The 16592-nt window shown below is 40.7% G+C and overlaps 1 protein-coding gene across 6 annotated transcripts in view; it reads right to left on the bottom strand.

The window, feature by feature from the left end:
• LOC110975001 (tetraspanin-18B-like) overlaps positions 1–16592 on the bottom strand; it is a 34417-nt gene that overhangs the window by 12178 nt on the left and 5647 nt on the right. Inside the window, exon 1 of one of the 6 annotated variants that reach the window (XM_022227034.2) lies at positions 171–409. The exons of 2 other annotated variants lie outside the window; for them this stretch is intronic. The gene's annotated coding sequence lies outside the window, so the exon portion shown is untranslated. Of the gene's footprint in view, positions 1–146; positions 410–16592 lie in introns of those variants that run through there. 3 more of the 6 variants (XM_022227031.2, XM_022227030.2, XM_022227029.2) reach the window with 3 other exon arrangements.

Here is a 16592-nt window from a genome sequence, read left to right as displayed (position 1 = left end):
AAATCTTATCTGACCTTGTGTGGTACATTTCACAGGTTCGGATGCAAAGTAAAACAGACTGGAATACGGACAAAACGGCCAACAGTCATGACTGAGAAGTGGCCAAACAAACACATAAAAAAACATGACGAAACACTGTAACCTACATGTACGTACATGCACCGGTATACCTTTCAACTTCAGACTTCCAACCGTGGGAAATGTTTTATCGTGGACTCGATCAGTACCAACAAAAGTTAAATCCTTTTCCCCAATCTCCGGTCGCAGTTTATAATTCAATCCAGCTATTCTATGTGTGACTTGACTGCACAAGTTGAGAGAAAGTGTGAACTGACAGCAAACCCGAAATGAAACCAAATTCGGACTCCAACTTTCGCCACACCCTCTGAGCACTAGTTTGCGGTCACATGTGGATGAACAGGAGATGAACTTTACAGCGCACATATCTTGTACACACATGCACACCTGTAACACCTTCACTGCATCTGGCCAGACAAAAAGAAAATGTTGTTTCTCCCATAAACAACTGCAAACAGACTTTCAGTGACTTTTTCTCATGTACCCTACCCATGTGTCCCTGGTGTCCAAAAGGATCCAGTCCACTCTGGTTATAACGTCAGATAAAAATAATGAGTCTCATTACGCACGACTTTAGACTAGCATACATGTATAAACAAAAGATACATACATGTACCTACATGTAATAACCCATGTTCTCTTGGAATGGAACACACAAGCACATGCCCTGCTGAAGAAAGCACCAGGCACAAGACTTTTTGCAGGCGTGGCCCACCCACAATGACATTCCAACTCCCATTGTGCGATCTCCAAACGCAGTGACTGTTCAGTCAAGTGACTGAACAATCTGTGTAAACACTCGGCCTCCAGTCGGAAAAAACGAGACGTTCTTTTGTCCCAGAGAGGGGTGCAACAATACCCCCTTCAAACTGGGCTGAGAACTTGAATTAGTCACCGTTTCGTCAGAACCCATTTCCTAATGTCTCTTTAAGTCAAGCAGGGCAGGGCCGTCCCTAATTTTACAAACAGGAAGTTTGGAGACAACCAACAGTTCTCCTGTACGACGGTGTAAAATTCCAACTCCATGTATTGTATAATGTACATGTACATGTGCCAGTATAAAGCACTCATACCTGTACGTGTACATGTACATTGTGAACACAAAATTAAAACCTTGAAGGATTTTGAAGGAAGGCACACCTCCAAATGACATTTTCAAGAACTTTTGGAGGATTTTGGCTGAATGCAATTTGTTCAAGTTGAAAATTGGAGGATTTCGGAGGATTCAAGATGGTTCCTAGTAAAAAGGCCTAGGGGGTTCGGGTTAATTAAACAATTTTTTTCAATGGGAAAATTGAGTTATACTCTGGGACAGTGACTGAGAATACAACTGTTACGCTTACAGTACAGATGGGGTAAAAAGTTTAAATAACAGAACACCTGGTAGAACAAAAACAGTTTTCCTCAAATTTCACAACTTCACTCAGTCCTACCAACTTTTCTTTTCCAAGGACACACAAGATGGGTCTCTACTTAATGTACATGGTGTATGCCTCAAATAAAGCCCCCCAGAGATGTATACATGTACGATTCATATTGATATTTACTCCAAGCCCTAATATTTGGTGCCACCCTCTGTAGTCTAGGTCACATCTCAGTCGCAGTGGACCATTTCTGAAGTGTTTCTGAAACACAATGAGGGGGTAGATTCAAATTTTTCATAAAGTGATTTTTCAGAAATATTAATGTTTTGAACTATATTAAATGTCCCTGAGTATTTTCAATTGAAGTACATGTACATGTACACACTATGAACATTAAATTGAGATACAATTTGTCTGACCTCATAAAAACAAAATTAGCAAAACCGTTTCAAACAGCAAAAAAATCAGGAAAACTATTTTCTTTGCCCCAACTGTACTGGTAGGTCTAAAGCATTTGGCTTCAAAGTCCAATGCTACGGAATCGAGGGAAAAAATGAGCTTTTTCTCAAATAAGTTATTCTCCTGTCAAATCCAGAGAAAGAACCAACTTGGTCAAGCAATATGTAAAATTCCTGTCCTGAATTCTTGCAAAATGCTCTCGTCGACTGGTTATTAAAGCACTTCATGATGTGAAGGCGCTGATGCACGTATGAACAACAGCCAAGGCCGACAAGTTTTGTCATAGATATCATCAGTTCCAGAGACGGCTCCCAACAGAAAAAAAAATTACCCACAAGGGGGGGGAGTGCTATCACTTGATATAACGAGCTGTTGAGTAAATGTACACATACATTGTACAGAATGCATCACTAGGCAGAGGTTCAGACATGGAACGTGGGAATTCCTGTCTTGACGATTAAGATCTCAGAAAGAATGGGTGATGGATGGCTTCATTCAGAACTTGTTTTCCAAGGGAGTAGTGAAAGTTATGAACTTTGGCTTCTGTATCTAGTCACATCAACCAGATCGCGAGCTGGGGCATCAAGGAAAAATAAGCAAGGCTTGCAATAATCGGTAGGTCATACACGTACGCAAACGAACTGTGAAAGTATGTCAAAACCTTCCATGCTATCTCCGATTCAAAACAGACCGACCAAGCGACTCCCAGATTCCTACCTAAAATCTTTGAGTGTGTATGAATGTGCATTCCAATTTAATCTTGGATTAAAAAAAAAATATAAACAGTGCTGGGTACTGGTATGTGGTTGTTTGCTAGCATGTGTACCGTCGTTTAAAGGCAGTGAACATGGAGGTACCTACCGGTACATACGGTGTATTTGCTGTGGCATCTTTACAGGCGAATTCACTCTCTCCCCAAAAGGGTCACGTGTAGCCATGCTAATTTACGCATTCTGTACGGCAGTCGGCTCACTAATCGCTACTTTTGCACGCACCACTGCATCCCAATTTTAAACCTTCAGCAATTTTCCCCTTTTTTCCTGATGGTATTTTAATATATCTGGACAATTTGGCTAAGTGGAAATTACGTTAATGTGCGGGAGACCGTAACTTCGACCACTAGACTGCCGTGCACTGGCTTAAAATTGTACGAAAGTGCTTTTGACTTTGTTCTGACGTGCACAATTCAGGACACTGAAGTTTAATCCGCACAATAAATGAGGGGCAATTTCACAGGTACATGTACCTACTAGTACATGTGACCAGGGGTGAGATTGACCAATGATAAAAATAGCTGAAAACAGCTGAAAAACGGCATAAAGAAGCTAAACTGAGAAAATCTCCTATACTTTTGTACACAGCCAGTGAGGAAAAAAAGCTGAAATCCAGAACAAAAAACGCTGAAATCAGCTAAAAAGCCAAGAACTCTCACCCGTTTAACTGCACATTTCTTGCACTGGTACACGTATTGGTACTTTACTATGGGTGTAATTTTACATTCAGTTCAATCAATCAAACCATTTTCTCAAATTTTCTCCATTTATTTTTCAATAGCTTTCAAACTTAATGCCTGTTGCGTGTGGATGCTAGATTACTCAAATTCTTTCATTTTTCTCTTCTTTTAAAATTATTTTGAATTTTTAATTAGGGACGCCCCAGCACATGTACCAGCGGCATTCACACACTGTACATGTACACTGTATACAAGTTCCATTACAAGTGAATCAGGGGTGTGAGGGGCCACTTCAAATTATGGCTGAAAAATGCTAGCAAAAAGGTGAAATGTAAAAAGTTCCCATACTTTTGTAAATAAAAAGCCGAAATTCAGGGTCAACATCGAAACAAACAAAAGCTGAAATCAGCTAAAACCTGAATTCTCACACCCCTGGTAAATGTAATGGTTACCATGATGGTTTCCCCTCCCCCCTTTTTTTGGGGGGGCACTTGAACTGGTTTTAAATTCACCCACTTCTCAAGGACAGCTCTTCTTCGGCGAGGAGACATGATGGAACTGAGAGAACCAGACTCCCACCTGAGCAAGCTGCTCCCTTGGCCGGCCCCCAAGCTGCCATGGCAACCTGTTGTTTCTATGGCAATGCCAGGATGCAGGCCGGCCAGGGTCGCGTCTTTAGAATATTATTACAATGAGGGCAGTAGCTCGGGGAAATGCACCATGTGTATTGTACGGGGTATTGTATGTACCGTACAATATTGGACCGCACCTTGTACGATATATATTCATGCACACCACATCCTTCACATGCACATGTACAGTGTGTGGCTCATGTACATGTACACAGCACAGTTTCACGACCCCGGGCAGCTGTGCGCATTGTGTAAGCTACATGTACATGGTACATGTACAACGTCCAGTCAAGTGTACGGTAACAGTATTTATGCAAAAGCCTGATTTCTGTCAATTGAATGATAGGATGGAACACGCACAAAGTGGCATACCGTAAATGTACGTGTAGAGACAGCTGTAAAGCATTGACATCTAGGTGAAAGTACATACATGTACTAGTCCATGTACTGAACATGTTACATTGTACAATGCACAGGGGTGAAATTGACCAATCATATGAAGTAAAATACGGGACAGAGAGAGCCCCCCCCCACCTTTGTGTTGGTCATTGTTATACTGGTATCTCAGGAATTCTTTTCAGACATTGGGGGGATGTGTTAAGTGACAATAGGCTGGAGTGTGTAGAGGGATTGGACTTGTTGGGGGGTACCCGTCTGTCCGTCTGTCCCATTTCGTGCCTGGTACACGTATATGACAATGTTAAAATAGCCGAAAACAGCTGAAAAAAGGCTTTAAAGAAACTGAACTGTAAAAATCTCCTATACTTTTTGTACACAGCCAGTGAGTAAAAAAAGCTGAAATCCAAAACAAAAAAAAGCTGAAATCCGCTTTAAAAGCTGAGAAATCTCACCCCTGGATGTACCGCTACAGTAGCGTATACACTGGGACAAGATGAACATTATTTGCCATGCGTTGCTATGACAACTAAAGTGTAGTTGGAAAAAAAAAAGGCCATCAAAAAATGTAGCCGTACATGTATGTTAAAATGAACAATGGTAATCAGTGCTTGAGTTTAGCCAATTACATGTAGCACTCAACAGCTTGATGCGAAAAGGTGAACACAGTACCCTACCTGTGCGTCTAGGACTGCAAGTGTCATGGGGTTCATGCCAATATCATATGTATGCACTGGTACCAGAGGCCTACAGTCAGACAGTGTTACATAGGTACCTACTGTAAACAATGTACGTGCCATACGTTAACAACAACAAACCTGACCCAATTGAAACACCCATAACCTTGTCTTCATTTCTAATAAAAGACAAAAAGAGTAAAACCTCAATACCATAACAATTTTTTTTTGGTTGGGTAAATAATTGTCTTTCTCCTACTCCTCCCTCCGGGTCTTCCGTATACTTGATTTGTCCTGATCGATCACTTGTAGTGTAGTTGTATTTGTGCACGGGTTGGCAACAACAGTGACGCTTCTCCCTGTGCTTAACATTGATCAATTATAGATTTTCCTGAAATGGTATCAGTACATGTAGGCAGATTCCACTCCTGTTTAATATGCATGTGCAAGTAGTTAAATACGTACGAGTATATGGTTCATTTTTTAATAGTACGTGAGAAATATTGAATAGAGATCTAAAAGTTTTTAAAAACAGGAAAAAGTGTACCGGAATTTGTACTGTAGAGGTACATGTACATTGTATATGTAGGGCCTACAATGTACACCCATACATGTACACGTACTTTGTTTATGGTCATCCGTCAGAAATTAGCATAATTTACACCTTCACTGTTCTAACCACCAGCATCAATTATTCAAATTATCCACAATGAGTCACTGACCTCTGGCACCCAACAGCTGCCAACTCATTTGCATGAGCAGCAGGATTGGCCGAAAAATACCGTAGTCCATTAAAGGGGCACACTACCGGTACCGTAGTTACAAAATGAATTCTGATCAAGTCTCATTTTTAAAAATAATGAACAGTTTAAAGATGCGGAATAATCCTACCCATGAAAACACAATTCATGGAACATTGACTTGCTTAAGATTTTCGTAGGCAGTTTTCCAATACACGACTTCGGCTCCGTCTCAGGCTTCAACTGTTTTTTCACTACCTGATTTTAAAGTTGTAAGCGCAACAGGAAGTCTGATAGTGCCACAAAACATCAAGTAAGATGCAAAAGAGCCAAACATTATAGTACTTCAATTTTATTTTACGCTTCAGGCCCACAAATTGGGAATTGGTTTCAGAGACGAAGCCTGCAACAGAGACGAAGTTAAGTATTGGAAAACGGCCCTATACATTCATGAACATACACATGTGTAATTTACATGTACAAGCACAAATATTTATTTGTACATGTATGAACTGGTACCCGGTACATACCGGTACTCTGTACATAAACCCCTTTTTTTAACAGCTACTTCTTTACATCACAAATGTATTGGTAGGAGCTCATACACATAAGAGAACAAAATTCCTACCTGGACGTCTACATGCGTCCTTGTCTTTCTTCGAAACCTTCATGACAAATTCTGACGGGCTGGTTTCACAGTTGAGAGCTGGGCACATGCCAGCCACAAACACCAAAAGCTTAGCAAATGTTTACATTTAGTGTCGCAACACAGATCTTGTGATGGAAATGAAACCCTCTACGCCCCCATCTCTGTCACTTTTACGACCCAGTTAAACAGATGTTCAATATAAACCTGATCCAACGATCGATAAATCAATTCCAAATTGCCGTCACAAAAATTACGGCTGCCATGAACTTTTACATTGACGTGTATGTAAATGTACCTTGTACAATGTACATGGTTGCATCAACTTGCGTACGTACACGTACATACCGGTATAGTGCCCAGTGTACGGTACCTGTACCTGTGCTGTAAATTATAAGGTGATGTACCGGTACAGTAAAAGAACGAGAACAAGTGTCAGGCATACACCTGTACATATACTGCTGGCACTTTCCTATCATCAGTCACTGCATGTACATGTACGGTAGAACATTTGTACATGTGTGTCCATGTACATAATCTTAGATAAACTGGTATGTACATGTACATGCGAGGAAAACTACATGTACCCATGTCATAACCAGGACTGGTATGTAATCGCCATAACATCTGGAAAAACTCAACAAAGCAGGCAGGTCCTGTTGGTACTCGTAACAGAAGAATGTTGGCTCGATGGGGGGGGGCTAAAACAAACTGCTCTTGAAGACATTTACAAACTGTTGTGCCGTGTTCTTCTTCTCGGCAAAGCCACGCACTGAGCACATAGTGTATACCTCTGTATACATGCACGAACGTATTCAAACACCTCCGCCACAGTAAAAAAAGTCGATACCTCCGGGACGATTTTCATATCACAAAGAGCTCGGGCAGAGCAGAGACGGCCGTTACAGAGTCAATAGCCTCGCGCTGTGAGGGAGTTTTGATTTAGCAAGGGTCCGGGAGTTGGCGTCGAGTGTTTATACTGTGCTGATTCTATGAGGAACTGTTTACACATCAATGAGGGGAACTGTTTATTTTTTCAGTTCAGGGACAAAATGTATTACATGACTGTGTCTCTCCCGGCAGATGGAGTTGAGGCGTGTGGAAAAACAGCAATATTTCAGGAATCATGTTAATCACAGCTCTCATTATTTCAGCTTTCATTTAAAAGGCTTCCACGAACAGCACACACATGTACCCATGAATACGTGTAAACTACATGTACAGGTGTACATGTATATGTACGAATACAAATAAATTCTGCTCAAATCAATCCCTGCGTGTCTGGTCACTTTCTTAATTGGTTGAAACATGCAGGTGGCTTAAACAGTACATGAACTTCTGCCTGGAAAAGAAAGTGCAAGCAGCGAGTGCACTTTGCAATCAGTAATTATATCGGTACAGTGTTCTCACATGTGCACTGCTTGACAGGATACCAAGTCCATGTGCTCATTATATAACGTGTACAGGCATGTGCCGCCATGACGGGACTCTCAAAATATCACCAATTAGAGACAAGTCCCAATTTTTCCTTTCAAATTACCAGCATGAGTACTGGTACCGTACCAGTATCGACTGCTTACAAGTCTACATGTGCATGTAACGGTACCCCAAAGCTTGGTGCAGAATGTTAATTCAGCCATGGTTGTCGGTGCTCAATTTAAACACATGTACCAGTACATGTACCGGTATACGGTACATGATTTACCAGGTACAATATACTGTAGGAGGTTTGCCCCGCTGCCATATTGCAGGTCAATGCTTTGGATGCACAGGGTTTGTATAAAGGAATTATCCCTCTGGAACAAAACAACTGGCTTGCAAGATGGCTACAGGAAATGACTGACGCAAAGCCTCTAAAGTCTTCACAGGCCAGTGTTGTAAAATGCTATTCCCCCACCTCCCACACTGGAAGAAAATCCATCCCTGCAGGCCCAATGCATAATTTATCTCCACACAGAGCTGCAGACCTGGTCCCTGTCTTTCCCTGCCCCTGGGGTGCCAACTCCTGTGAACGGAATGTCAATTTGATGCAATCAAATTAGAGCCTGTTTCACCCATACTCTGGGGAGGGTCATTGCAGAGGAGAGTAAGGTTGTGCCGAATATCCGAATAACCGAATATTCGATTGATCATCGAATATACGAATATTACATGTATATTTCAAATTTGAATATTCAAATGCAAAATTAATGTCAAAAAGGAAGGGAGAATTTTCTTTTGTTTTAAATAAGAAAAATTGCACTGTAGGGGCTTGCTCAAAGTAAATTCAAATGAAACCTCACAATGATTTGAAAAGTACATTATTCATTAAAAAATGTAAAAGGAACATATACATTTTCAACAGGAAAAGAATTATTGTTCGTCTCTTAAATCTTGCTAAATCGTGGCTGGAGATTCCCATGACATGAAAACTATTATAGTGATTATAATGTGCGACTGTGTCTGTTTGCAACTGCTTTTGTATATGGTTTGTTCCTCGACCATCTGCAAGTCGGTACAACTGAATATTCGGATATTCGACCGAATTGAAGGTCAAATATTCGAATAGTGAATTATTCAAACTGACTCAGGCCTAGAGGAGAGAGTGTACATGTAGAGCTAGAGCAAGATGAGCACTCTGTGGTGTGAATTAGCCATCTTTTGACAAATAAGGGAGATTTTCGTGAAGTACCATGCATGGGTGCTTCATGTGTACATGTACCGGTACAGCGTGCATACCGCAGCACCAGTTGGAGAAAGTACATGTACATGTGTTCTGCCATCGGCACATCCCTGGGTCAACTTGGGACATTAAATACCTAGGGAAGAATTGTTTTTTTTTCCTTTGGCTTTTTCTGCTAAGGAACAAGGTAAGAATACTAGTATGTTTTTAGATTAAATTAAATCAATACGGTACACGTAGGCAGATACAGGGCATTTTAGTTCCATCACTAATACATTACATGTATGTTTGAAAAAACAACTTCATGAGTTTGAAGGCCACTTCACTTTGAAACATTTTTAGTAGAGCGGCATGTTGTAAATCTTTGATTTCATTTGTCAAAACTGTTCATGGAAACTCAGAATCCAAAAATCTGGTAATCTATTTCACCTCCCTCCCCTTGATAAACAGAAAAAAAAATCACTTTTGCGATTGGGCCATCCTACAAATTCAGGGTCCACAATTGTAACATTTTTGTATTCCTACTGTCTGTTACACTTGACCTGTGTAATTTGACATGGAAATATCATGTAAATTGGTTTCAAACTATTTCTACCGGTATTTGTTTGGCAGGTAAATTGCATTAATTCATCACTCTTGAAAATTAGAGAATGTGTTCTGAACTTACAAAAATCATGTGTCAGATGTGACAGACACACACAAAATGTGACCCTAATTTACAGAATGACCCTATATACAGGCACGCAACTTTAACGAAACCAAAAAACAAGGAAACTCCAATATTTCCAACATTTTGTACAGTGTGTTTCAATTCCTAATGGGACCAGTGTGAAGTGAAAAACGAGAAAATCAGCTGATCCGAGGAAAAGAAGCATGCCTGAATAAACAACTCAAACAAAGTTAAGGACCACTTTTTTCTAAACTTGTAGCCTAATTTTTCCCAAGCAATGAGTGGGGTCTAGATCTTTCATTTTTTGTGTCTACTTTAGATGGTGCTTTCATTGGAATAAAAAATTTTTGTTTAAAAGTGCAATGATGCAAGAGACATTCAGTAGTAAAATATCTCAGATAAAAAGGTGACACACAAATAAAAAAGTGGTCCTTAACTTTTTTTGAGTAGTGTTGCTTGCGATGCGCCCATGTTTACAATCAACTCCTTGTTCTGTTGTAACAGCAAAATCAATACACCCCTGCGGGTTAAAACCCCCCCTCGTACCATGACGGCATGTACCGACGTGAACTAGTACGAGCCCGCATCTCCCAGAGCAGAGCCATTACCATCAAATGAAGAAGTGTTAAACGACAAAAGATCTCGGCAGCAGTGATCAGACGGAACCCCGCTATTTTGCCACGGAGAATGATTGCTTTCTCCCTGAAGGCAAGAGACAAATCTCTGCGACCCCGTGAGGAAAGGAGTGGTGAAATTAGAACCCGTAACATCTTTCTTTACAAGAAAGGAACAAGTACATATACATGTACTGTACACAAAAATGTACACGTATGGTACATGCGTACAATTGGTACCCTTATGAGGTAATTTTTATACACGTATACGGTACATATCCATATACCGGTACATGTAGTGCAGTTTTCCTCATTTGTCAATGTTACACGTACATGTAGGCCTGCAATGGCAGCATTTTACCTTACCTGCATTTCAGTCAAGGAAATTTTTCCGGGAAATTGTTCCCGTAGGGAAATTTCTTTTTGTGGTCACGCTTGCATTTACAGTGCAGGGCCACCAAAAACTGATAAAATGTTACATGTACATGTACGTCTAATGTGCAAACTGTGAAATATTTTAATTCAGTCAGTAAGAGACTATCAAGCTCATAAAACGGTTCCGGTATTATGCAAGCAAGGTTTAACTTTGACCTGAAATTCAGTGAGGGAAAAAAAAACCGAGAAAATTATGAAGGGAACTGTCAGTTTTTTAATATCGTCAATACTGTATGACCCTCTAGTACGTGTACATATGTAGTATCATAAAACATTTTGTCTGGCAGAATGCCCATGCCACACAAAAACAACCCACTGAACAACGAACTTCCAGTATTGTACATGCACATGTCCCAAAGAATGAGCATGTGTGCAGAGAGTGTATAGTACATGTACATGGTTCCCCACCCCAAAGCTAAACCAGTATCAGTGATATTTTATCCGATTATCAAAACCTCAGTGTATATTGATCCAGAGACATTACTTGTGGACAAATTGATAACAGAGAGCAGAAAAGCAAATACGATGAGGCAAGCTCAACTGATTCTTATCAACTAAGCCAACACTGTATTGTCAAGCTGCGATTTCCAAGGAAACTTTCAGTTTCACTGTGCTAGGCTGGGCATTAAATATGGAAAACTCATAAAAATCACGTACTGCACTCGTCTTTCTGTATTCCTAATGTAGAAAAGGCACAATTAGCGGTACCATACTGTTGAAGGAAGTAAAAGTTGAAATTTTACGCAATGTTACATGTACGTGTACCTGTGTTCATTACAAGTTCATGCCGTCTTGTGATTTCGAAACTCCACAGCTAGGTCACTTAAAGTTTACCGGTATAATAAGCTACACGTACTGTCATTACCACAGATCATGTTTGACTGAATTTACATTTGGTCAATTCCAAAAATACCCACCAAAAAGGGGAAATTTTGAGGGTTTTTTGTGTCATCATATCCTTCATCTGATATTTCAGACTTCCTACTGATCTTTGAAAAACTTTTTCCGGATAGCATACATACTGCACAGGTGTGCATATACAAATACATGTACAACAGCTTCACCAATGCTGCACATGTACATGTATGCAACTCAACACGACAGAAAAAAAAAAAAACCTTTTGAACTTGTTTCAACTGTAAGATATTCTATTAAATACATGTATTGTGATCCTAAAAACGCAGACTTCTTTGAATCGCTTGAAAGAAATGTGTCAACTGTGGATCCCTTTCAACTGCCGAATGCCGGCTATACATGTACATGTACCCTGTTGCTGATACATGTAAATGTAATTAACCTGATTTACAGTATACATGTACATACTGTACGTGGACACATGCCTGCCTAGAATATGTCCAATGTACATGTACTGTACTGATATACATTTCCATCATTATAGACAATACCACAATAACCACATGCCGTACACCCTGTTAATTCCCTTGACTGAGATATCGTACCAGGCTTCATTCATTCACACATTTCATACCGAAAATCTCCAAGTGTTCCCTCTTAATACACGCACAGTACATACATTGACCTTCGTTATTCAACCCGACAGCTGGTGAAGCAAAGTACGGTGCAAGCGAGCGCACCGCCCACGCCCGCAGTTTAAAAATAGAAATGGGACTCTGTCACTGCAACATAAGACGGGGAGGGAAGGAAACGACCTCCTCGGTCACAGCTGAATGAAAACTACCCCGGCCAGCAAAGGTGATCATTACCGATGAATCCAGGGGTCCGGTTGACTCGGTCGCCAGCCATTGCTGCTCATAATAACGCGCTCATTTTTAAACAGTTCTCACTGATTGAACGGGAGGGAAGACAGGGCCAGGTAATCTCAACAAGGACTAGGCTACCGTAGAATTTCCCACTCACGCAGTGAATCATCCGCGCACCGTAGTCTGAGGCATGTTGTGAAGAACTGAAAATGGGAAAATAAACCGGTACACGTCCCGCACAGTACGGTACATGTACATCACATTAACTGGTAGTTCTAGAGATACATGTACATGTACGACAATACTGTTACGAGTACGGTATCGATAGCAGGTGTCAACCACAAATCTCCCCTTTTCTTACATACACATGTACATGTATTTTACAAGCTCATACCTAAAATATGTTCGTGTACTTTCTCGCTTCTTTTTTATTTTGCCGACACACAGGTCTATGGCCGACGCACACGCTGACCAGAAAGCGGAGACTTTTTCATTTTGGCCTTATAAACAAAGTCAAATCTGAGTACCACTGTGGGTAAAGGTACCAATACGGTGCACGTACACGTACGTAAGTCCACACTGCACATGTGCTGAGCAGACTTACATGTATGATTTACCACTGATTTCTCTTTGTCACTTTGCCAAACCTATCATCAAAATCTGATGAGGAAGTTCCTTCTTTCAGTAGATGCTGGTAAACCATATTTCTTTTATAATCGAAAACAATGGCAACAAGGTTTAACCTTGGCAGAACAAACCCTAGACACGAGTTTGCAGTTGCCAATTCACGACTGTCAAATTTTCATGAAAGAGTTCAACACAAGGAAATCTTTGCTGCACAAATACACCGGTACCCCGTATTTATACACATAAATGTACTTTACAAGTACTCGTATGTGGGTACCAACTTCTGTCCCAAATCTTCCTAAAACCATGGAGGTACTATACATGTAGGAAATGTCAAACTCACAACTAGTATCTCGATGCCATTCTTTGTATCCAAACAAAATGGACGGGAAGCTCCCTGAGACACAACAAAAGGCTGCACTGAATGGCCCTGAATTTATCAAAATATTGGAACAGAACTGAGAGTGGGTTTAGACCCAGTAATGAACTGAGGAAGATTTAATTACTCAAGGCTCTGTCCTTTTGACAAAAAAATCTGTCAATGCCAGACCTCGAGTTGGTATGGTATGGGTACATGTACCATATTTGTAGGGCTGTGAATAGGGTTATGTTCCTACAGTGTAGCTCTGTGATTACAGGTAGGAAAGTTTCTTTCAGGATGGCTTAGTGTGCAAAGGTCAAGGAGCAGGGTTCCCCCAAAAAGTGTAGGCCTGCTTCATGTACACGTAGGGTACGTGTGCATGTACATGTACATGTATAGTATGTGGCAGGTACAAGCCAAAATTCAAGCTGGTACCCACAGGATGCAGTTGAAATGATTGGAGTTGGGACTTATCTGTTACCTTAACTTGAACTACATAATGTTATGCACCTGTCGTGTATACATGCAAATGTAGGTCAATTCAGAAAAGACTAACCTCTCGCTCAAAATCCAGCAAATGTACATGTACCGGTACAATGTACATGTACACTGCACCGGCACATGTACACAAATGTACTTGTACACATGTACATGTAGCTTTAAAGCCCAGCAACTGCTAGAATGGCATTGCACCTGCAAGCCCCTTGGAAGAGCAGCAGTACACGGAAGAATGTGGCACTGTGTTCCTGCCTCTGGTTTCCCACACACTACATGGACACAACGGATTAATTATTAACCTGCAAAACGGGGCACTGGCTGGAATAAACGTGATGGTCACCTTGGGGAGAAAAGTGTGCATGTTTGTGAAAAAAATATGCCCAGCCCAGGCCTGTGTTTCATGACCACGATCTACCCACTGCCATTTTATTCAAAATCTCCTCCTAAATGAACTGGTAGGTACATGTATGTACATGTATACACGTCATGTATGTACATGTACATTGTATACGTGTACGTGTATACATTTTTGCTGATGACAGGATCCTCAACTGTGTGGTTACCCCTCAATGGGTTACTCTAGTACATGTAAATGTAATTAGCCAACAAATTATTTTATCCACTGAATCCATATGCTTTGAATTTTACAGCGCTGTCCAAGGAGGACACCGTCCAAATAATACAATTAAGCCAGAGATGTCCTTATACCCTGGAGCAATTAGGCAAATTGCTTTCAACAAATTCTTTGAATTCCTGTGCCAGACACCTGTACAGAACAGAGGAGAAACACAGGCAGCCTTGAAGGTTTGGTTGAAGCCTGACTGACGTGTGCCTCATTACCAGTAGCTATGTTGCAAACATCACAAAGCTTACAAATTACATTCATCTGTCTCTAAAACGTGCAAAGAACATACGTACAGTATCTGGCTGAAACATCTATAGTGTTGACGGACGGTAAACACTGTATTTTTTCCAGAGTCAAATATTTAAGAAAAACTGAATTATAACCAAATTACCTAAATCATTTTGCGTAATTTCTAAATTCTAGCACCCTGCAAAATGAACTCTACGGCGGCCTGAATTTCACCATCGAGTCTTTTTCAATGCAGACTGAGCGACTTTGTCCATTCAAAACGACACAGGAGACTCTTTGCAACTGTGAATTAATTACAAGCGCAAGCCTGCGAGTGCACACCAAACATGTTTTGTACGAGACAGCCGGGCTTGATTGAAATGGCCATTCTCAAGTCATTAACGAACGTAAAGAAAGTAAAAGCAGTTGGCCGAGTCTGAGCGCAGCGAACTGCTGTGACGTGTAGTCATTAGCCTAGGGACCTTGTCTGTAAATAAACATGCTGACTAGCATAATGAGGGGTCTGTCAGAGCCATAACGGGTGTAAAATCCATGTACATGTACGTCGAGCCACTGACGCTCAGGTGCAATAAACGTGTATTTAATCCATCCCTTACTTTATAATTATCTCACAATTTTTTTTCTATTTTTTCAGTTTATTTGAGTTTTACATGTAGGACTATTGTTGGTTGTTTGTGGGTTTTTTTTCTTTTGGCATTCAAAAGACACATTGAACAGGTAGGATTATAAATCCAATCGTTATGTTCAATAAAAATATGCAAGTCAACGCCCAGCTGAAGTGTTCATACTGTAATTTGACAGATCGTTTGCTTTTTGGGCACTCAATTTTATGTGCAAATTGTCCTTCTGTTGGCACTGCCGTTACATTGTACCAATAATGTAAGCTTACAATGATAAAGACATTAACTTTAACAGGAGATTTTGATAAAGTCATGACTCAAGGGTGAAAATCTCTACACACGGGCAAGTATCAACATGTCTACACTGCAATGTAAAGCATTTACACGTAGATTAAACAAGTTCGTAGATACATAGGTAATAAGCGAATATTTCTGCGCTAATTATGACAACTACTGGTACATGAATACTCCAATTTAACTTCTGAGCTATTCCACAGTTCTGCTCCAGACAAATACATGTACAGCCTGGGGTCCCCTTGGTCCCAAATTGTTGTCCACCAAAGGCCTTAAAGCCTTCAAGCAGTTAACGGCTTAATGGGGGGGGGGGATTCGTGATTCTTAACACTGGAGATTAGCATACATTCCTTATACAGGAGTGTTTCACATGTACGTGCATGTTCTAGTACTTGTACGTTTTACACAGTAAGCATGAGGATTTCAAGGTTACCAAAAAAAAAAGCCACCCTGCCTGGTACTTGACAGTTTGTGAGGACAGCAAACGAGATCTTCATTCTAAACGGCCATACCCGCCCTAGTATAATGATTAGATGCTGTTGAAGAATCCCAGGGTTGCTGGCGGCACCAAAAGAGAAAAAAACGCAGATGAGAATGATGAAACATCTTGCCCTGGACACGGAGGAATTCATGTAGCAGACTGAACAAGTGTTGGCAACTGGGGTTTTGATGGATGTCTATATGTGACCCATTCTGACATTTCTGTGAAAATGAGTCTGAAGTCGCCAGGGCCACTTTTTGAGTTTTCATTTGTATCGGAAAGAGCAAATT

Source organism: Acanthaster planci, linkage group LG20 (assembly GCF_054643075.1).
Source record: "Acanthaster planci isolate LZ-2023a linkage group LG20, COTS_SCS, whole genome shotgun sequence".
Lineage (NCBI taxonomy): Eukaryota > Metazoa > Echinodermata > Asteroidea > Valvatida > Acanthasteridae > Acanthaster > Acanthaster planci.
Note: the sequence above shows the minus strand (reverse complement) of the source record. Positions and strands in the feature narration are given on the sequence as shown.